The sequence below is a fragment of the Lepidochelys olivacea genome (genome assembly GCF_965140295.1).
Source record: "Lepidochelys olivacea isolate rLepOli2 genome assembly, chromosome: 14".
NCBI lineage: Eukaryota > Metazoa > Chordata > Testudines > Cheloniidae > Lepidochelys > Lepidochelys olivacea.
Genome location: NC_140424.1, coordinates 10,439,668 through 10,463,112, shown reverse-complemented (window position 1 = coordinate 10,463,112; position 23,445 = coordinate 10,439,668). Strand labels below are relative to the sequence as shown.

General features: G+C 42.4%; 1 protein-coding gene across 1 annotated transcript in view; it reads left to right on the top strand.

Annotated features, from left to right (window-relative positions):
- Positions 1–1,943: 1,943 nt before the first annotated feature.
- ANKFN1 (ankyrin repeat and fibronectin type III domain containing 1) overlaps positions 1,944–23,445 on the top strand; it is a 191,144-nt gene continuing 169,642 nt past the window's right edge. Inside the window, exon 1 of the mRNA XM_084648542.1 lies at positions 1,944–2,039. The gene's annotated coding sequence lies outside the window, so the exon portion shown is untranslated. The remainder of the gene's footprint in view (positions 2,040–23,445) is intronic.

Sequence of the window (23,445 nt, the reverse complement as noted above, 5' to 3'; positions counted from 1 at the left end):
AAGGAACAAAAAGTTTAAAGCTCCTATCATGTCTCTGAGTAAAATTTTACGTGTGCAATAAAGTGAGGACTGAATCCTGTGAACCTTTGTGTTGAAGGGTAATTGCTGGACTCGAGCTTTAGGCATAGAGGTCTAGTGCTCTCTGCCTGGTGTTCTCTCATAGCAAAAACCTGACTGAAAAAAAAAGAAGAAGAAAAAAGAACAAACGTGGCATTGATCTCCCTAACGTCCAGCCTTCACAAAGCAAAGTTCATCTCTATTCAATAGGAGGCTGGGACTTTCACTGCTGCAGACACCAGCAGCTGCTTCCTGATGGAATGAGAAAAAATCGGGTTTCAAAATTGCAATGCATCATTTTAGCCTTTGTCTCCATATTGAGATTAAATGTTGCAAGATTTCCCAATAGCTCTGTGTATGTCTCAGAGGCAGGTTGGTGTATGGGTGTGTATGAAGATTAAGACTGGCCTGAGGTGTAAAAATCACGGCTCTGGATCCAAATTTTGACTACTTCTACCCTCATCCCTACAAATACCCGTTTGCATCTCAGTGCAACTCACTATAGAGAAACAGTCTATCTGCGAATGTTAAAGGTGGCTGGACTTAAGTTTTGGTTCCATCTCTAAGCTAGAGGGAGATTTGATTAGGGGTGTGCTATACAATATATTTTATAACATAGCTATGTTCAGCACTTCACAGCATGACTTCAAATCAAGGACAGAACTCAGATTCTTTTGCTCCCTATGAACAGGCTCTTGCACTTGGCCTAAAGGAGAATCTACATTAGTTGTTAGCGATATAAAGCCTCTGACATACACGTCAACAATTCTTATCCAAAAACATGCACACTAGCATGCTCATTTTATAACTGGTGATGGATTATTGCAGAAACTAAGAACTGACTGATATTGATCCTGGACTGAATCCTACGATCAATTCCTAGAATCTATGGGCGGAACGGAGTACTTCCAGAGCAATGCTGGGGCCCAGCAAAGGATGGGGAGCAGGGGGTAGCAGAGGCAGGGAAGGGAACAAGGAATTCTGGCCAGAATATTTAAAGGAAGGAGTTAGCGCCCCAAAATCCCATTGGAGTTCCGTTGGATTTGAGATCCTTTGAAAATGGCACCTTTGAAAATCTCACCTACTATGAGCATTTTTGAAAAAGTGGAGAGGCTTTTGTTTGTTGTGATAGATCCCTTTTGTTGTTGTGGACAGTTTGGGTGAATCAATGGTGCAGTCCTGGAGCGGTTAAGGTGCTCAACTAGATTCCTGAAGGTTGGGTTTGCGTCTTGCTCAATCTTGCCCTGAAAGGCTATCTCCAATTTATCCAGCTACAAAATGGGTAACTAATCCACTAGGTGAGGGTAGTTAAAGGTGGTCAGATGTCCTTTACTCTCTTGGGGTCCAGATAGCCACTTTACTCCCTTGTGTACTGTTGGCTGTGAAACTGGCACGCCTTAACTGTGTTATACCAATGAGCCCTTGGCTTTGGGTGGATTGGATCTGCACTCTGTTTAGTCTGGGTCCAACAGTGAGTACTATATCTGAGTCTAGTGTAGTGCACCTGAGTTCCATCCCATCAGATGCCAGGAAGGAGACCCTGCAGTATCTTCAATGTCACCCTCCCCCCAAATCTGTTAATGGCTACTTTACTTTTAAAAATTCAAAATCACCTTTTCTGTGTGTGGGGCGGGCGGGGGGGGGGGTCATAAAACATTTGAAGCTTTTAATCCTTTTCCCTCCGAACACTGCTATGCTGTTTGCACTACTCAAGAGCCGGACTCCAAATGAGGCAGCCATTCTTAACCTATGCAGACAAAGGGAGTGGTTCCCCTAGCAACAGGAACCATGTGGAGGTTCTCAGAGAGCTCTCTTCCCCCCCCTACTCGTGTTTTCTTTCAAGTTAGCGTTTTGCACAGCAGCATCTCAGGTGGAGACTCTGACAACTGGGCTAGCGGCAAACAACTCTTCTGGCTATCCAGAACCAGCATTCAAAAAGCAAGTATTCTGCATGCATCAGACAGAAAATATGATAATCGTAGGTAAGTGAACTGGCAAGCATCCCAAGTTGAGGATGTTGGTGGGGAGGAAGTTTAACATGCTAAGAGACTGAACTGCTCAATGCTTTCCAATAGTATGTGTTTTTGTAACAGACACAGTGATGTGATACTTGCCTCTTTTACTGACATACTCATGTCTCTAGATCAGCGGGTTTACTGCTTTGAGTAGGAGTTAGAAGACCTGGGTTCTAATCCTGGCTCTGCTGTTGGCTTTCTGTGTGACCTTGGGCAAGCCACTTCACCTCTTTGTACCTCAGTTTCCTCATCTGCAAAATGGAGATATAAGAACACAGAGCATTGTGAGGATTGAATATGTAAAGTCCTATATAAATGTACTATTATCTCTGTGATTTTACACACATTAGTATTACTTCAAGAGCAGGTATAGTTTTGTCAAGCAGTTCCTTATTTTCATTATACCTTCAACGCCATTTATTTTTTTCTGCAGGTTTAGCTACATATTTTTCCCTCCAGTACAGTACTTATGAATCTTAGCAAGTGTATAGTGTGTGTGTGTATATGTATATGTGTGTGTGTGTGTATGTATGTATATATATATATATATATAGTGAACAGCTTTACCTGAAATGAGCCATGGATCTGGTTAAGTGAAAATCATGTTGTATTGTGGTGAAATTGAACGTATAATAACACAGTGGTTTTAATCTTATTACGTGCCAAACCATTAAAGTATGTCATTTTATGCTCTCTCTGCAGTTTTATTTATTATCAAAATGTTTGCAAACCCAATTTTATTTGAGCAAGTCAATATGTAAATTCCACAGGCTCTCACATAGCATGTTTCATCAGTGGATCTCAAAGCACTTCCCAGTCTTTAATGTGAAGGGAGGGGAATATTATCCTCATTTTATACATAGCCTCTCAGTGGCTTGCACAAGGTCACACAGGAAATCTGTGACAGAGCAGGGAATTGAACCCAAGTCTCTTAAGTCCTAGGCTAGGGCCCAAACAATTTACAGCATCCTTCTTCAGAACACAGCATCATGCTTTCTAAATATAATTTAAGGTTTTGGTCATATGTTAATTAACCCCATATATTAAAAGACTTTTTTGTGTGGAAACAAACCATTGCTGAGTAATCGTATATGTTGGTCATTTGTGCATCGTCTCTCTGACAGTTCCAATCTGCAATTGGGTTGCATTATGCATGGACAGTCATAATGAGGGCACTTACTAATATAGTCTATTATTGCAGGCACTCATGATAACTGCACTTGCAAAGTAGGTGCACAGTTACAGGCATAAGCTGCCTGCAGATCATGTCAATGATGTACATTATTATTGCTTTAATTATTACTTTGTGGGTCTCGGGGCACATCCTGTGGGAATATCATTTACTAGATGTTTTTGCAGAACCTAACACAAGGGGGTTGGCTCCTTTGGGGTACTTCCAGGACACCAATATCGCTGTCCTATTGTGATACAAAGTGCCATGGTGGGATCCTTAATGGCTATAAATGGTCAAAGCATTGCCTTTTATATCTCCTCTGAAAGACACCTCTATCAGAACAGTATCCCCTCACGGGTACTTTGGGGCTCTGTGTCATTATTGACTCAAAGGGAAGGGGAACTGATAACTCACGGCTACCTGCAACAGATAGGTGGTACTTGGAGATTGTTCCAAACATTCACACAGCTCATTCTTACCGGACCTGTGAGATTTGATGGGATCACTGCACAAAGGGGTATGGCTGCAGAGCCGACACTGCCTGGCTTGCATCATTACCAGAATCCAGATCATATCAGTAATGCTTCCCTCTTGCCACCTATATTCACTGGTTCAGGAAGGAGTTGTCTTGAAGTTGTTCTCAAGTTCAGGAGCTCTATGTGGCAACATATTGCAGCACCAAAATGGTCAAATATATTCTATCCTTATTAAATGATGATGTATCAGGACCTATCTGAAATTCCAGGTGCTTCACATATACCACACTTATCGAGCTGCTCATAGATAATATAAGACTGATCTAAAGAGAAGGGTTAGGGTGTTTTGTTTTGTTGCAAAGACCAAGATAAATAAATTGTCATTGATCAACAAGAACAGTTAGGAGAAGCTTCGTTAGGCAACAGGATGTCAAGGAGTCGGAGAAACTTTCATGCTCTAGCAGGAAAGATAATCACACCATTTTCTTGAGTTTATCCCTTGTACATCATGGGACTGTTGCTGCTGAAGAAAGGCAGGATTTATAAGTGTGAAATCATTTTCTATCCAGGCTGATTTCTTGTCTAAAAATTAGAAGGCACAGCTCTTCCAGAATACCTGTATAGCTATTTGCTATTTATTGTGACCGTTATCACAGCCCAGAGTAGGAGGTAGTCTGGAGTCAGACTGCCCAAGGTGCACTGTGAGTGGGCAATCTGCTTGTTCCATTAGGCACTGCCGGCAATTGCAGGGCAGGGGCAGGCCAAGACCCCATGCCTTCCTGCCCAATTTTCATCATAGTCCTTTCTGGACAGCTCGGGAGCATAGGGGCTGCTATTGTGAGTGGCTCCCATGCAACCCTTCACAATCTAAGCTGTTATGCTGGGGTTTTCAAAGGAGCCTTAAGAGACTTAAGTGCACAAATCCCATTGAAAGTCTATGGTAGTAGGTCACCTAACTCCCTTGAACCCTTCTGAAAATCCCAACTTCCTTTGTTCCTACGTACAAGAGACACAAATTGAAAGTGTCCCATACTCCAAAGATCTTAAATTCAATGGACTTAGAGAGGACTGGGTACACTGAGCAACCCAGATGATGTAGCATGATAAAAATATAAAGCGAATTATTTATGCTCACTCCTTGTGGGCATTGCAAGAAGAAGTAGCTGAAAACCTTAAAGGATTCAACAGATGCTTAGAGGAGCAACCCCTATCTCTCTGTCTCAGACATTATTAAAAGGCTGGGGGGAGCAAGAAAATCTGGTTGCCCTCTTCTGTATAGACTCTCTGGGCCATATGTAATGTTTCCAAACAAAGCTGACCTGCACGGGGAGATGATTTGCCTCCCATTCCCATTTTTGTCATCATGTCGATCTTTGAGCAGATAAATGGTCTATTAGTTTTGTTTGTTTTGTTTTTGTTTTTTATGCAGAGTACAGTTTTTGACAAAGATTTGGCATTTTTAATGCAAACTCCTTTCCAAAAGCAACAAATGTCCTATATGCTGCCAGGTTTATATTTCTTCTCTCTATAGGAAGGCTAGCTTGGGGCTTTTAATGGACTAGTCCTCTCCTGCATGGTACAACTGATTTATTCTTTTATTGATGATAAGATGGACATTTCTATTTCTATTAATTCTTCAGTCATATTCTTTGTCGAACTTCCTTCCCCCCCCCCCCCATTTTCAATAACAAGATGATTTTTCTTCTGCAGCAGTTCCATTTTGTGGATGTTACCTTTTCCTACTCCTCTCCATTACGGTGACGTCCCATGAGAAGAGAAGCATTGCCTGTTTATTTTTCTCAGCTCTCTTCAGGATTGTCATTAGAAGTGTATGTGTGTTTGCTGCAGGGCAGCTGCTATGGATTGTCACTGACTGTACCCAGGGGCTTTCACTTTAGACTCTAGATTGATGCTTGAGGCAATAGAAAGCAAAATAAGAGGAATCGTCCCCAAAGGAAAGTATGTATGTTTTATCGCTTCACAGTCTCATCTTCTCTTTGTCGCCATCCCTAGCAATGCATCACTATGCCTACATAGGTAAAATATTAAGCTTTAGCCTTCTTAAGAGGGGTCCATCACCACCTGCATGTACCTCTGGTACCCAACCACTCAGAGACATCCTCAATCCCCGCCCTGTGGGATCATGTGACTCTGGTGCCAGGAGAATCACAACACAAATTAAATTCCTTTACTGTGTTTCCTCCACACCTTATTTGGAAGGCTCAGGCTTGGCTACCCCTAGTGGCTTTTCCTGGCTTTCTAGCCAACATAGGAGGATCAGCAGTGACTAGAGAGGGAGGCTGGTCTTGTGGTTACAGTATTGGCTAGAAACACATGCGGTCTGGGTTCTATCCCTGATTCTGCCGCTGATTTCCTGCGGCTTTAGTGTAAAGGTGATTCAGACTTGTATATATAATTTTAAAAGAAAATATCAACTAAACCCTTCTACCTAGTCATGGTCAACAATGACAGAGAATGGGGAGCGTTTTGGAAGAAAAACCAGGAGTTCAGCTTCAGCTGGGCTAAGTTGACATTGACATCAAGACATCCAGGAGAACATGTCACAGGGACAGGCAGAGACACAGCATTGGATGGGAAGAGGCAGGTTCAGAGTGGAGAGGTAGATTTGTAAGATAAAGGCTGCAGGTGAGCTATGAGAGAGGGCTAAGGACAGAGCTTTGTAGGGTTGATCAAATATCCTAAAAACCATTGTTCTTAAAACTTTCCAAGGCTCATATCACTTTTTCCATTCACATACTGACAATGCTAAGATACATAATCTTTGAGTTTAAAACAGAAATGGAAAGTTGTACCTGGATCTAAACTTCCTCAAAGTACAAGGTTACTGCAGACCTTGTTCAGACCTATCCCTTGTGTAAATCATATGGTAACACACTCCTAGTCAGGTCCCCCGCAAATATTCTTTTCATATGGGCAGTTGTGATAACCAGATATCTAGATCTTCACAAATCTTTGTTCATAAAAGGTTAGATTCTTTAGCACCTTCTTGGGTAATGTGGGAATACACAATGGCTGAATACATCCTTAAGGAGTACTGAATTCTTTGGGGACGGGAAAGGGTTAGCTTTATTTAGCTTGACACTAAAATGTTCTTTGTATCTGAATCCAGGCCTCGACTATTCTGACTGGATTTTAAAATGGATAGGGATTTCAAATCAAAACCAGACATTGTAATGGTTAAAATAATATTTCATGAAAGTTGACTTATGGTGCTCAGTGTCCTTTTGAACAGCAAAGTTAAAGGCATTGTGAAATACTTGACTCTGTGTAAAAGCTGCATGATTGTATGGTAGTCTGAGAGGGTTTCTGTAAAAATATTTAAAATTATGACCATATTTCAAAATCAATTAGAATACCGTGTGTTGAATGTATTCAGAAGTCAGTGCTGAGCTAGAATTGCCTTATTTAAATCAATTTAGCCATTTGTGTTTCTTTTATATTTTCTAAATCACTAGGCATTTTATGTATGGAAAAATCTATGTACAGCCATTGCAAAAAGGTCTGGAAAAGAACCGGCCATATTTATTGAATTCTGTCTGGTCTAACACTTTTTTCTGGCTCACAAGTGAAGGTAATCGTTCAGTTTTTATTTAGTAGACAGCCAGAAAGTTATCCTTAAAAACATCAAACCTCAACATAGCATTTTATTTTGTTTTTGCATTGGATGTTTAAGCCCTATGATTGGTTGAAAAAGTTTGTTAGGGCTAAATAGGCTGATATTGCCTGTATAAATCATTGCATACATAGGGACCTAATATTCATAATTTTAAATGTGACATCCGCTGCACAAGACTTTCTCTGTAATCCCATTGCTTTTTATTTAGATGTAATATACAGTGAAACCCGCATTAAGTGCCAAGTCCAATAGACAGCCTCCTGCCTTAATATGGACCATTTTAAAGGTTCCTCAATTTCCAGAATATGTCCAGAATGATTTTGTTTGACCTTTAGTTAGATCAACTCTGCTAGACTGATTTCTGCTGGCTCCTTTGGGCATCACTTAAGACAGATGTCACTGTAGCTGACAGTGTTCTCCAGCATTTTAAGATCCCTAAATAAAATACGTTTCTTCCTCCATTGTCTTTGTCAAATGAGCGTAAAGCAATCACCCACATTCATTTATATTTGGGGTAGGACACCTATCTTTTGGTTAAGTGCTTTGTACATTTAGGGGTAGATCCTTAGCCAGTGTGCAATGTCATAGGTCTATTGCTATTGACTTCAGTAGACCTACAACAATTTATACAGCTAAGTATGTGCCCCTTAGAGCACTACATAAAGAATAATGTAATTTCACATGGATAACATAATTTATGCAGCTGAGCAGTAGCAATTCCTGAATATTGTCCTTTTAAAGGCAGCAAAATGGGATTGCGATGGAATTTACTATGGCTTAATGCTTTCTGTTGCATTAATCTGGGCTATTCATTTTCTTCCAAGACATACAGTAGTATTATTGTGAAGGTGGTATGTGTTTACACTGAACATTGTCAGTCGTTACAGCATGGTTAGAATGAGTTCAGACTTAGAATTTAGATTAAATTTGCATTCATCGTCCAGGAAAGGGGAAAAAAAAAAACAGGGTCATTTTCTATGCTGTCATAGTAGAGATGGTAATGGAAATAAAGTTAAAAAATTGTAGCATGTAAACTTGGGGGGTAATTAGAGAATCTAAAGGAGAAAGGAGTATGATATTAATACCCCACTGTATTTGCAGAGTAATCTAGTGGGGTTACTTTGTCACAGTGTATAATGTGCCTTTGCAGACACAGATGGCTAAAAGGAAGATTAATGCATGTGGTCCTAACCACCTTTCATACCTTTACAGCTAAACATTATTTATAGAAATCAATTAGTTCTCTGTCTCCGCTATTTTATTATGAGCCTCTGTCCAAGTTTCTGGCAAGCTCTTTAAGAGGATGATTGATGGTAAACTTACAAAATGAATAAAAAAGGAACTCCTCTGCGGGAATTGGTAGTGAGGAGAAAGGCAAACGATAGTAAAACACAAACTTGGTGATATACTAGGAACCTGTATGTATAGAATAAGTGTGATCATTATTACATGCTATTTTTTCCCTAAAAGACTTGAGCTCAGCTTAATATTTGCTGCGGAAAACTAGATGAAGTTTTACATCTCCTATTTAATTTGTGGCAATGGCAGTATTATTTACGTATGAAAGTAGCAAATGCTCAATACATTGTATGATCCAGCAAGCACTTACTCACCTGTGTAGTCCCATTGAATTCAGTTACTTCTGTGCATAAGTGTTTATAGAATCAGGCCTTTGTGGCTTAAATTATTATTTAGCTAATGAAGGATGCTGCTTTCAGGACTCTGGTTGATTTACCTATGTTAGTAATAGAATACAAATCCCAGTGGCTCCGATCCTTCCTGCCCAGAGCCCTATTGACTTCAATGGGATTCCACATTGGGTCTGCTCACACAGTTCTCTTTGCAGGACCAGGATCTACGATTGATAGGATTTTCAGGTGCTGATGAATGGAAAATTATTTATTTTAAGTTAACTGGGCCTTTCCAAACCCGTCAGTGAGCTTTGGGTCAGGCTCACATAGCAATTTTCATCTTCAAAGTACTTTAAAAATATTAACTAGTTCATTCTCCTCAAAGGCCTGTCTATAAAATGGGGGTAGTAATACTTGCTTTACATATCCCAGAGCAGAGAAGTGACTCACTGAATGAAATGAAATTCCACGTTCCCAGTCCTGTACCTGCAACACTATATCATGCCTCTCTCCATATACAGTAATATAATCTGGGCATCCAGGAAAGCAGAGTGGTCAGGTACTGGACTGGGAGCCACGAGACCTGAATTCTAATCCTACCTGAACCACTAAACTGCTGTGTAGCCTTGGCGGAAGTCACTTCACTTTCCTGTTTCTTTTTATCTTATTTACTTAGATTGTGAGCTCTTTGGGCCACGGATTGTCTCTTAGCGTGTGTTTTCACAGTGCCTGGCACAATGAGGCCCTGGTCTCAGTTAAGGTCTCTAGATGCTAAAGTAATACAAATAAATAATAATAAAAGTCTGTAATAATCACCTTAGAGGTTTTAAATTTAACAAAGTGGTGATCATTTCAAAAGCTTCAAAAATGTGTCATGCCGGTTGTAATGCTTTACCTTAAGCTTGCAAAACTATTTTTTTTTCCAGCTAAAGTTATTAACTTGTCTTTGATAGAACAAATTGCAAATCACTGACCTGTGTATTTTTCTAAGCAGTGAATATAAGGCATGTGTTACAGATAACTGTATAACAACATTTCCAGTTCACTATAGAGCACGTGCACTACCCGCCGCACCCGGATCACTGCCATTGCTTGAGCCTGAAGAAGGCTGCAGGCCCAGCTGGAGGCAATTATGCACTTTCTGTTGGGAGATTGTGAGCACCTGGGCGGTAATCACTGGGCTAATGAGGTAATTGGGAGAATGTAAGTGGAAAAAACAAGAAGCAAGGGGCAGCTCAGAGGATGAGCCTGGACTGAAGTGTGAGGGCTGCAGGGAAGCCAACCCTTGTAGCAAGCTTGTTACTATGCAACAAAAGAATAAATGTACACCTTGGTGAAAGATAACAACGTGGTGTGTGTTTGTGACTCCGAATCCTCCTGAACTGGCCAGACAGTGCCGTTCAGCAGGTAGCGACAGAGATGCCCTGCGACACACGGTGGCTTTTTCCGGGAGCACTAACTCTCTCAAGCTGAGAGGAGGCTTAAGGGGAACCTGTGTGTAGGAAGGAGATCTGGGCAAGATGCTGGGCTGGCTAATCAAACAGCCAAAAGGGATGCAGCAGGCAGAGAGGCAAGCACTTCTGAGCTGACACGTGCAACAGCAGTGAATGTTGCAAGAGTTCATCAAGGCCCAGTATAGCAACAGCTCCTGCAAAGGCTGGTGAGTTCCAGTGACGGGGCTGGAAATCGAATGATAGGCCTGGGACTTGGTCAAATGGCCCCAGGGGATGACCCTGATGCCTTTTTACTAACCTTTGAGCAGGTGGCTACTAGCACCGGACAGGACAAGGGTGCCCGGGCACTTTGGCTAGCTCCTTATCTGGTCAAGAGGCTCAGGCAGCTTATACAGCCCTGGGCGAACGCCAGGCCAAAGACTATGATACACTGAAGGCCACTATTTTGGACCGAGTTGGCTTGCCAGCTGAGACATACTGCCAGACATTCAGGGCAGCCAGCTGGAATGGTGGGATATGTCCCAGGGCCTTTGTACAGAAATTGTCAGACTGAGCGACTCAGTGGTTGCTGCCAGATAGACAGGATATTGAGGCCCTAACCCTGAGACTGTAAGAGTCTGGGTTCAGAGGCACCAGCAGAATCATTAGAGATGGTGCTAAGTTAACAGAGGAATATGTGGAGGTGGACTTTCCATGGAAAGAGCTCCATACCCCTATGACTAAGGGTAGAGGGAAGAAGGTTGAAGAACAACAAACAGGGGTAGCTCAGAAGGATGCTCAGAGGGTAAACCTGGGCTGCGGAAGCCCATCCTTTCTGAAAGCCTCCATTACACTGTGTTACTATGTAAGAAAATAATAAATGCATACCTTGGTGAAAGATGACAACCGGCTGTGTGTTTGTGACTGTGAAACCAACTGCCCAGGCAGTCCCAAAAAATTTATAACCTTGAAATAAATATCTATAGTGAATCTTGTGTTCTTCTGGGCTTCCACTTCAGGCTTAGCCCTGGTCAACTTCTCACTTGTTTTCTGTCAGTTTCCATATTACAGAATAATTTTTTTAGGATTAACTCTCCCGGTGTGACTGCTTGCTGCAGCACTTCCAATTTCAATTGTTAGGCCATTTGTTGCAAAATAGAATAAATGTGCAACAGCATAGTTCATGATTTAAGACACTATTCTTCCTTTGGAGGATGAACGGGTTAGTAGAACCCAGCTTGTGATGGCAGTTTTTTTCATCACGCGCTGTTATGAAATATGAAGTACTGTGTGTGTACGAGAGGGGTGTGTGCTTGGTTTCCTGCAAGTCCAACAGTAATAAGTGTATTTGCCTTTTAAATAATGATTAGCTGGTTGCTCGAGCGTATTCTCCTACATTCACACTGAAAGACTTCGCTTTATGAATGTTGAGGCCTAGCTGGGTGTATTTTAGGCCTGTTACCTCTGCCAGTATTCCATTCCTTTGGAACTCTGGTTGTACAGCATTAGGTGCAGAAAGGCCTCTTTCCTCATGCGCAACCTGCCTTTCCAGTATTACGTGGGAAATTTGTTGAGGATAGTAAAATGTTCAGTGCATAGTTTGAAATTGTTTTGGAAGCTGATGAAACAAATATGGATAAACTGAGGAATTCGTAGATAATCCTCTAGGGAAAATTACAGTCATTAACCAAAGACTATGAAATCATTAAATTAGAAGTACTCTGCTACTGAAAGTTCCACAATCATCAGCTGTGGCTTCTAACATAAAAATACCAGGCAAGGACCCCTTGGAGCATACAGTGTGCAAAGGGTGGTTTGTGGTCTTAGGAGTTTGTCTTGCTGTAATAACCAAATGGTGTTGCAAGCTGGCGCAGGGGGACCATAGGTGCTGGAGCTCAGGGTGCTGCCATCCCCCCGAACCCCGGCTTGAAGTGGTTTCCACCATATACAGGGTTTACAGTTTGGTTCAGTGGCTCTCAGCACCCCTACTATAAAAATTGTTCCAGAACCCCTGAGGAGGAGTCTATTTCTGTGCAGTGGAGTGTAGGGGAGTCTGTCCAGAACTTGACTCCTGGTGGCACTGGTTGCTGCTCTGTGTGGGTCAGCGAGAGGGGATAGTCCCCAGCTGACAGAGGAGCGGGGAAGAAGAGGCATGGGATGTGGGTGAGCAGGGACCAGAATGGGGTCCTTGCTGATGGCCAGGAAGTGGCGGGAGATGAGTGGGAACCAGAATGGGGTCCCTGCTGAGGGGGTCCAGAATTTGCCACTCCCCCCCAACATCTGAATTGGCAGCACTTCTGGCCACCCTTCCAACCGGCCAGTCCTCTGCACATGGAGGCAGCTACACGCTGATGCAAGTGCTAATACTTGTGTTACCTAAAAATCATATTGCAGGCAGTGGGGATTTTATGTGAGCAAAGGAACCCATGGGCTTTGAGTATCAAATATGATCAGTGCAGTGCACCGGCCACATGAGATGATGAATTTCTAATATCCCCATTGGCACTTTAGCTGCAGTTCAAGAAAGTGACCCTATTCAGGGAGGGCACGAAAGCACATACTTAACGTTGAACATGTGCTTAAATGCTTTCCTGAATAAGCATCTTTCCCAAGTACTTCACTTTCTATTTCTGATCAGATGCTGCTTGCAGTGTTTTAAAGCTGGAGGTAAACACGTGCAATGTTAATGCACAACAGCAGCAAACCAAAGCTGCTGATACACGTGGTATTTCTGTATCCTGGATAGAACGGCCTAGTCTTGTTTCACGGTCATTTGGGCCACAATCAGAGAAGCTCCAAACACACACTTTGATACAAATAGAAATACTCTCAGGGCACAGCATATAAATTGCTATTTCATCCTGTTCTATTGTAACAAGTCCCCCCCCCCCCCCCGAGACTGAAATTACTACAGCAAATTCATAATATAGTAAAATAACAGTATTTATTTCAGACTCCTGTGCATTAAATTTGGCAGAGTATTGGTTGCCAATGCTCCTGCAGCTTTTTCTACAGGATATTTTCAAGCTTTTTTTGTGGCGGTGGGTGTTTAGAGAAAGCTTATGCACTTTTTGGATTGTATTCATCTTTTTGCATTTGGAGGCCAATCATCGATTCCTTTTGGCTTTGATTGGCATAACATTCATCATTCGGGACTGATTCATTTGGATTTTATAAATGGGGCTGTAATATGCCATTCTGTAAAAATTCTTTCCCCTCTCTTAAGGTGTTTAACTCAGCTATATATAATTCAACACAGAGGAACATCAAGCTTTTTGAGTCCCATTTTCAAAAGCCACTTAGGGTAAAACTTTCAAGACTGCCCAGGTGACTTAGGCTGCTAAGTCCCATTTTCAAAGCTAACTTAAGCATTTAGGAGCTTGAGTCTAACTGAAAGTCAGGGGACTTAAGCTCCTAGTCACTTAGATTCATCTTGAAATGTGTTTATAAAGTTCACTAAAATGAAATTAAAGTCTGGAATAGGCAGAAGCAGAGAGAATCCCCCTGCAATGAATAGAAAATTGAAACTTCACTAATTTGTGAAAAATGCTCACTGTTTTTGACCAATTCTAGAAATAAGCCTTAATCCTGACTTGGAAGGTGAAATGAACTGTAAGGGTTAGGGGATAATTTAGTCTCTTGCCAAGGAGAAATGAATAGCACAGGACTGCCAAATTAGTTGGTGGATTTTTTTGTGACTGAAAACTGTCTGGAATCACCAAACGACTTAAAAGTCTGAATTCTCAGTGGGGAAGTAATGGCTGCAGACTGCGGCTACCAGAGGGAATCAATTAGAGCCACTTGCAATGGTGATATTGGCACCAGCCCATCAAGACCTGAGGGGTGAGACTGTCATAAGCACTCGGCATTTTCCTAACTCTGTTCCCATTGACGTCAAAAATCCCACCCGAGACTGTTAATCTGTTTCATGCAGGCCACAGAACAGAGCAGTTGAGTATTTTTTAATACATCACGAGTAACAGTTTAAATATAGGTTGTGCCTGGCAGGGGCTAATGAGGATGTGACCAAGTGGTCACAACTTTATTATAACAAACAATAGAGGGCTACCTCCCCACGCCTGCCAAAGGTATCCTGGCCTGGAAGTACTGAACCATGAAAGGAGGGCAGCTAGGGTCAGCCCATAGCCTTCCCCCCTTTTGATGGCTAAATCCAGACCAACCTAGTTATCCAAGACCCACTCAGCTCACTTATTGGCCCACCAGCGTTTTGGGATTACCATAGCCATGGCTTGTAGATCCAGGAAGGCTACTGTACAAAGAAACTCTCAGCCTCATCATGAGAGCACAGGCATCCCTGTGATTCCATCCCCCTTCTGCACAGAGACTGGGTTGATAAAGGTCATTGACTCATTCTCCCATTGTCATGGCCACTCTAGGACTGGGAGACCCAGCTGCACCACCCCACGGATGGGTCTCTAACTCCTCCTTAGGGCAACCCACCACAGCTACCACTAGCCTTTTGTTTCACTGGTGTCCCCCAGCAGCAAATGTTGCTACTGAGTCCTGATCTGTAACAATTGTGGTCAGGTTTACAGCACTGTGTTCCCTGTAGGTGTTTAGCCACCCATTCATGAGCCCTGTGTGTGACGCTATGGCCAAGAACCCAGATCACGAGAGGAACCTGCCGTTCTGGTCCTACAATTCCAGAGTGCAAAAGTGAAAGCACAAGTAATGCCATGAGACTAGAAGTGAACCAATAGCCATCCAAGCAGGGTAGCTATGCAGTCTCAGTGAGGGCATGTCCAAACGTGGATGGACATAAGTCCCAACAAAATGAGTGTCACCCACTCCATACTTGTATCTTGTTGTCCCTGTGGCCATCAGTGGTACCAGATGGAACTGCCCCAATTTGTAGCCATTTTGTTCAATCAAGTGTTTTGCTGTTTTTACTGACTTTTCTCTAAGTCCATTTAACAATGTAGGGTAATGGCTTCATGCTCCCTGCTAGAAGGATGTGCTGAAATGAAATAACCTGATGACAACAACATGCATAGTTAAAACCTTAGCATAGGTGGAACCTACCCGTGTCTTTAACTTGACTATTTAAGCTGACCATTGTCTGGGTTTGGTGTTACGCCTTACTGTGACTGAGATATTCTCTTTCACTTTGGCTATTGTATGTTTGAAATGTTATTGGGATCAAATATTTGTAGGCTGCGATTCTCAGGGTCAGAAAGTTAGGGGGCCACCTCCTATTGAATTTCAGTGGGACCTGAGCACCTACGTCGAGGTATGTCTGTCATTTCCTGCAGATTAGTGACCGGCTCAGCAGAGTTAACCCCACTCGGTCTTCGTTTTGCAGGACATTCTGGTGCTGTGGGCATTAGTCCTGCATTGCTGCAAGAACGTGCACCCTGTCTTCCCCCATGCAGCAGTCCACTGCCAGCACACACAGAGTTATGTGGATCTTTTTTCATGGGTGATGCATTTTCAGCTGTCACATACAGCAACTTTGCAGCAAATCTGTGCCTTTTGACCTAAATTAATCAGCTTGTTTGTATCCTCAGCAGTCCAAACAACATGTATGTGTTTGCATGTCTGTGTCATACTGGCTCTGTGGGTGCAAGTTTATATGTGTATAAAATTTGTATGTAATTGTATGCAGCATTTTGGCTAAACAATAAAATGCACAGTGTTTGTTGTGATGAATGACACGCTATTGATAATGTCAACAGGCAGGAGGGAGTTGTCTGCGCAGCAGGAGAGCGTATGTTAGTACAACTTCAGCATTCAGAAACTTGTTAATGCTAGCACACCTCTGCCTACCAGTAATTAGGCCATAGTCATTCTCTGACAATGTCTGAGAACTCTTTGGGGAAGTTCTAGTTAGCAGGGACCTGAAGGAATCCCTTTCAGTCTTCCTGATCAACAGGGAAATGAAAAATGAGACAGCCTTTCTATCCCTTTTAGAAAAGACTGTCTTGCTGCCTCATGGGGTCTGATTCTGGGAAGGGACTTGTCCATCATTATTGACTCACCATATTGCTCTGTAATATAGCATTATGGGGCACATCCTCAGCTGGCTCAGTTGCCCTGAAGGCAGTGAAGTCAATGGAGCTATGCCAGTTTACACCATCTGAAGATCTGACCCTCGTTGAAAGCGATAGTAGAAGAAACAACTACCGTTGCAGTCGGGAAGTCTTTTCAACACAGAAGAAACCAACATTTAAAACAAGGAATCAAGAGAGCTCCACAGCTGGGGTTTAGATTAGGGCAGGGCCTATCTTTTTGTCCCACTTTGGTGCAGCTTCTAACACAACAGGAGCCTGGTCCATGACAAGGGTTCCTAGGTGTTGCCATAATACAAATAAAGAATAAAATCTTCAGACCCTGAGTGTGGAGTTCAACCTTTGCAAAGGTATCCTCATCTCTCTCTCTCTCTCTCTCTCTCTCTTTCCCTCCCCGTAGTTGGTTTCTAGCCCTTCCGCGAAGCACATATGGAGGAGGAGGGGGAGGTGAGCTGGAGTTTACCCCTTGTTCACCAGACACCTTGTCACCTTGTCACGTAACAGCTCACAATGATATAAATGTCAGTCAGCTTTCATTTCTTATTTTCTCCAGAGAAGGTTTCTTCTTTGGTGTGTAAATGATTTTGTGGCTTGTTTTCCAGGAACAATGTGGGTTGAGGGTGGGGGAGGACAGGACATATGGTGTCTTTTTCTGGTTTAATATGGACATTACAAGGGGGGGAAAAGTTAGTTTCTTAATTTAGAAATCACTCGGGGAGGCTGATTTCTCAGAAAACATAAAGCTCTGCCACATCACTTTTTTCACAAGTGATTAGGGAAGCTGCTGTTAGGCAATTCAAAAGAAAAATGAGAAAACCACAGAGCCAGGATATGGGTGAAATCTGGGCAGTCATGTTGAAATGCCATCTATTGAGAAGAAGCATTCCTATTGTCCTTTTTCCTTTTCAGTGCTCAAATACAGTGGTGTTGCCAAAGTGTTCCCTTTGAAAAACTGAGCTGAAAATCCACCAGTTTCTTCAAATCTGATCTGAATTAAGTTTCCCAGTATTTTATCTAACAAGTTTTCCCAATCCAGGTCCCAAATAAGTAAGGTATTTAAGATCATGCCTAACTTTTAAGTACACTGGCATCAATGGGACAACTAACATGCTCAGAGGTAGACATGTGCTGAAGTATCTTGCTGAACTGGGTCTAAATTCCCAATCTTTTATGATCAGTCTGCATTGGTCCCATTGCCAATCTGAAATTGGGGAAGCTCCCCAGCTCTCTGCATGTTGATACAAAACTCCAAGGGATTGGAAAGAGATCTCACCCCCTACATACATTCACAAATGCTTAACATTAACAAGTGCTTAAGTGGTTTGCTGGATCAGAGCCTTAATAACCAATAACTTGTATTCATGTAACCCAATATTTGCAATCAGTAACTTTGTTGCATTACTTCCAAGAGCAACCTGTAGCATGCCAGAAGTTCAATACCAGCTGTATCACATGCATAAGCTGACTCTTCAGGGCACTGGACTAGATGACCTCTCGAGGTCCCTTCAGACATAAATGTGAAATATGTATCCAGCTCTTAGTGAAAGTCAATCCCTGTCTCTGTGTGTTTGCACTGTCCATAGACCCTGATCTCAGCTAAGTCACTAGTCAGTGCCATAAAATAAATAATAATCAGAGTAATAATCCACCAACTGTTCTTACAAGATGTTCAGCAACCAGCCTTTTGGATTAGGAAAGAATAAAGTGGGGTTTTTTTTGCCCACTAAACCTGGTGGTTGTCAAAAGCCATTATGTAAATACTCAAGGTTACTTGCCTCATTATTTGTTTTTTTGGTTATTTTTCTGCCTCGTTTGAAGGATTATCAGGCATCTGAAATGCAAAAAGAGAGAATTTCTTTAAGGGGCTGATTCCAAACACATTGGAGCCAATGGGAGTCTTCCCATCCATTTCAATGTTAATTGGATCAGATCCCGATAGAATAGCTTTAGGCCCCAATCCTTTTAAGCACATGCTTAACTTTAAGTGTATGAGTAATCTCATTGAAATCAAGTTAAACACGTGCGTAAGTGTTGTGCTGGATTGGAGGCATAGACAAGAAAACAGAATGTCCATAGTGATGCCTCTGACTGAAGTGTTTCAAGAGGTCACTAATGAAAGAAATTCTAACATGGTTTTACTAATTACTATTGTAATGCCCATCTACTCTGCTCAGGATCCGAGCCCAGTTCTGGTAGATGATGTACAAAAACCTAAGAACGCAGTCTCTGCCCTGAAGAGTTTACAATCTAAAAAGACTGGTGGCAGAGAAGGGGAACATGGAAAGGTGGGAGAAAAGAGTCTAATAGACAAGCAAAGGTCTTAGGGGTTTGATGAGCACATGGCCTGTTAGTTGCATTTCTTTTTCCATATCTATGTTTTGTTTATAATGTAATCAATGAAAGGTATTGAAGCTTTAAAAAAAGCAGAAAGCTTCCAGAATTCTTGCTTCTGTCTAAGAATCTCCATGGCTTCCATCTCTGTAGTGCCTGAAAGCCTCACAAATATTAACGGATGTATCCTCACCTCACCCCTGTGAGATATGGAGCTTTTATAGATGCAGACTTCAAGCATTCCAAAGAATTCTCCTATGGGTTGCAGTCAGTGATGGGAGAACCAGCTGCGTTCGCAAAAGAACCATCCAAAATCTTGGTGCAAAACTCGGACTGAATAACTTGACCTCAGCTGAACCTGAAATTTTTTTGAGATTTGGGCATTATTTAGGAATAATTTCGACCAAGACTGGAAGCAGAAACATCATGAAACTAGCTTTGCTAACAATTTTTACAATGCAGACAAATTAAGTAAATACTGGAAATCTACAAAGAATACCATGAAGTTTCTAGCTTGGTTTCCATATTGTCAAAGCTCTGATAAATTTGGATAGGCCTATGGCTAGGAATCCAAATATTTGGAAGCTTCAGCAAACTGTCAAATCTATTCTAATTCCCTTGCTAGTATTTATAATATTGAAAATGTCAGAAATACAAAAGAAAATACTCATTTCCCAGCTAAAGCTATCTTGAATAGCAGGGTTCATCAGTTTAGCGACGATGGGCATTGAAATCAGTGAAGGTGTGCCAATTTCCTACAGCAAACCATTTGCCCCTATGGTAATAGACACCATCGTAAATCATTAGTTAGATTACTCTGGATTCAAGAAACTCTCAACACTTCTCATTCCACTCAACTGAGTGAGAAGAAAGCAACTAACTATGGATACAGTTCATCGGTCGGCATTGCAAATTCCCTCAGAACTTGTGCTCCTGCTTTGCATACAGCTTCCATCGACCTCAACGGACACGCAATAGCACAAAACATGCAATAGAGATGCATCTTGTCGAACAACCAAGAACATTTTGTACTAAGCAAGTTTACCTTTGTGTGCAGAATAGCAGTGTAAAGAAATGGCATGGTTACAGACGTTGTTGAAGAGGAAATACAAAGGCACTCTTACCTGAAGGAATGAAATCTATCTTGTCATCTAGCTGGAAGACTTATGAGAAGGAATTTCCTGTTGTGGCTAATTTAACCTCTCCTTCTCCTCACTCCCCATTACACCTCTGCTGTGCCACTCCTCCTCTATCTGAATATGTTTTCAGTACGGCACATTTAGTTATCAATCAACGGGAATCTCAGCTGTAGTTGTGCTTGGTGGACAAGCTGGTCTTTCTTTACACCAATGGGGAATGCCTGAAATAGCCAGACACACAGTACTGATTGATGCAGCCACAGTTTACACGACTAGCTTCAGACAGTTTGAAACTGCAGGAATTAATGGCTTATTATTAGGAAAATACATCTGCTGGACTTAAATCTATTTAAACATTGCAGACAAAATCATTGGAGTTAAAGTTTAGTGCCTGGCTTAATGGGTATGAATTAGATTACTGTCTTTTCTTCATATTAATATTTTTATGTTTTAAAATGTTCTGATTTTCTTTTAAAATAATTAAAATATATGCATTAATTTCCATACTCTAGATCAGAGGTGGGCAAACTACAGCCCGGAGGCCACATCCAGCCCTCCAGACTTTTTAATCTGGCCCTCGAGCTCCCACCGGGAAGAGGGGTCTGGGTCTTGCCCCACTCTGCATGGCTCCTGGAAGCAGCGGCTCGTCCCCCCTCAAGCTCTTACGCGTTGGGGCAGCCAGGGGGCTCAGCACGCTGCCCCACCCCAAGCGCCGCCCCCCGCAGCTCCCATTGGCTAGGATCCTCAGCGAATGGGAGCTGCAGGGGCAGCGCCAGCAGACAGGGCAGTGCACAGAGCCGCCTGGCCTTGTCTCCATGTAGGAGTTGGAGGGGGCACATGTGCTGTTTCTGGGAGCTGCTTGAGGTAAGTGCCGCCCGGAGCCTGCCCCTGGATCCCCTCCCATGTCCCAGCCCCCTGCCTCAGCCCTGACCCCCCTCCCGCCCTCCGAACCCCCCAGTCCCAGTCCAGAGTACCCTCCTGCATCCCCAACCCCTCATACCCAGCGCCATGCCAGAGCCCGCACCCCCTCCCACACCCCAACCCCCAATTTTGTGAACATTCATGGCCCTGAATACAATTTCCATACCCAGATGTGGCCCTCAGGCCAAAAAGTTTGTCCACCCCAGTCTAGATTGAGCTCTTGTCTTATATTTTTGAGCAAGGGAGTAAAATCTCCCTGTTTAGCTGTGTAAGACCTGCCCAGAGCATAGGTCTAGTGTGGAGAGCAGCCCCTGTTCTCCAGATTCTGCCCCATGTGAACAGGGAGTGGGAGGAGCTTTGGCTCTGGCTCAAAGAAGCTGCCCAAGTGCAAGGGGGATAATGAGCTGCACCCTTTCAAGGGCTTCAGTAACTTTCCTCCCAGAGCAAGAAGGAAGCAGGGGAGGAATTGTGCCTCAGAGAGGTGTCTGACTCACAGAGCCATCTGGAGCTATTCCTGGACTGGCACAATCCAGCTCTAAAAGCATCGCCTAGTCTCGTGTGTGTACTTGTGTGTTAGAACTGGGCCCAAAATACAACCCCAGACCTGGAAGATCTGGACTCACATCCTTGCCTTTATATTTATTGGTGCATATTTAGAGCTGTATATTTCTGTGTGTCCATGCATGGTTCTGTGTATACATGCTTTTGCATATATTTCTGTGTGCTCTGACATGTGTCATCGCATACAATGTATTCCATTTTCCCAACATCTCAGGCAATGGCAGGCAGAGCTGGGCAGGGGGCTCTTCAGGAGGTGAGCATATCATGCAATAGCCAGGACAGCATGCAGCCCCACTACACTTCCATCTGCTGATTTCAGGGGTGCCTTCTGCTGAAGATGTTTCTCTGTGGGTTCCATAGTTACTACTGCTACAAGGCTCATGGAGTGGCTATGATCCACTAGAGGGAAGAGGAATCAAAAGGCTACCTCCTGAGTCCTCACAAAAGACACCAGAGGGACCATCAAACCTCAGAAGCTATTGGACCAGAGGGAAGGCCAAACACCAGTATGATATCAAAGATAAGAGGCATAGTCCCAAGTCCTGGAGGAGAAGGTTATTGGCATGGCAATGCTAAAATGATGGAGGCCATAAATACCTATATTGATAGTCTGGGAGAGGGCCTCAGGGATGTGTTTAGAAAACTGTGCAACTGTAAAATCATGGAGCCTCATTCTAAAGGTCAGAAAATCAATCAGAGTGGAAAAAAAGAATACTATGTGACCTATGTGTTCAATAAACAGACATCTTCAACTCTGAATATCAATAACTGCCATGAACCGTTTTTGAAGGAGCTATGGACCAATAACTATTTGGTGAATAACTTCGAATAAACAAATTTTCAATAAAATCACAATTTGTTCATGGACAATCTGCAGACAGAAGCACAATTTAAATTAGCTGTTGCTTATGAAAGTTCTCATGACATTTCACTTCTAAAGTAATTCATAATTCAGATCACTTAGCAGGAAAAACTTCACAGATGGAAGGATAAAAGCAGGGATAACCAAGCTAAGATTTGGTCATTGTTCAACTCAGTTGTAAAATCATATGTGGGAAACCACAAATAGTGGAATGAAATGCTAGACTCCATTGGTTTGAATCACCCACTATTGTTTTTCAGTGCTTTTTTTTTAAAATGGTTACAGTTTGTACTTTTGCATGATCAGATTCCCTGGTGCAATTATGCACTTAATGCATCACGATGTAATTATGTACTTAATGCATCGCATATAAATAGTAACATAAAAGGCACTGAGAGGTTTCTGTAGCAAACTTTTACTTACAGGCCATCGGAATGCACCAAATATTTATACTGTCAGCACAATGTGGGATTAAAGACACTTAATATAAAATGCTCCCAATAATTCCCGAAGGGTGTTGACCCCATTTTCTCCTACATCTTTGAGTAATACTCAGTGATTGCTTTGAACACTGCCATTACTGGAAATACACATACTGAACAAGAGCCCTTTTGAAAATTCTAGTTAGACTTGTGCAGTAGAGTTGAACACACAAAGCAAATTGATAAAATGTAGCTTTATTTTGCTAGGTTTCAGAGTAGCAGCCGTGTTAGTCTGTATCCGTAAAAAGAAAAGAAGTACTTGTAGCACCTTAAAGACTAACAAATTTATTTGAGCATAAGCTTTCGTGAGCTACAGCTCACTTCATCGGTTGCATGCCTAGTTTTGCTAGTTTAGCTTGGCTTTTCACCCAGAACAAGTCACATTCTAAAATGCCAAGCACAATGGTGCCATGTAAATAATAAATATTCGGGATAGATCCTGCTGTCTTTGTCCATGCAAAACTCCCAATGATTCTAATGGGATTTGGGATGTAAGAGGAATGTGAGATGGTCCCAGGGGTTTTGTATTGGTCTAACTTATGCCATCAAAATTGCTTTGTCTCCATAATGCTTCTTTTAAGAACATAATAGCTGCCATAGTGGGTCAGACCAATGGCCCATCTTCCCCACTTTCCTGTCTCATGCCAGAGCTTCAGGGGGAGTGTATAGAACAGGGCAGTTTGGGTGATCCATCCCT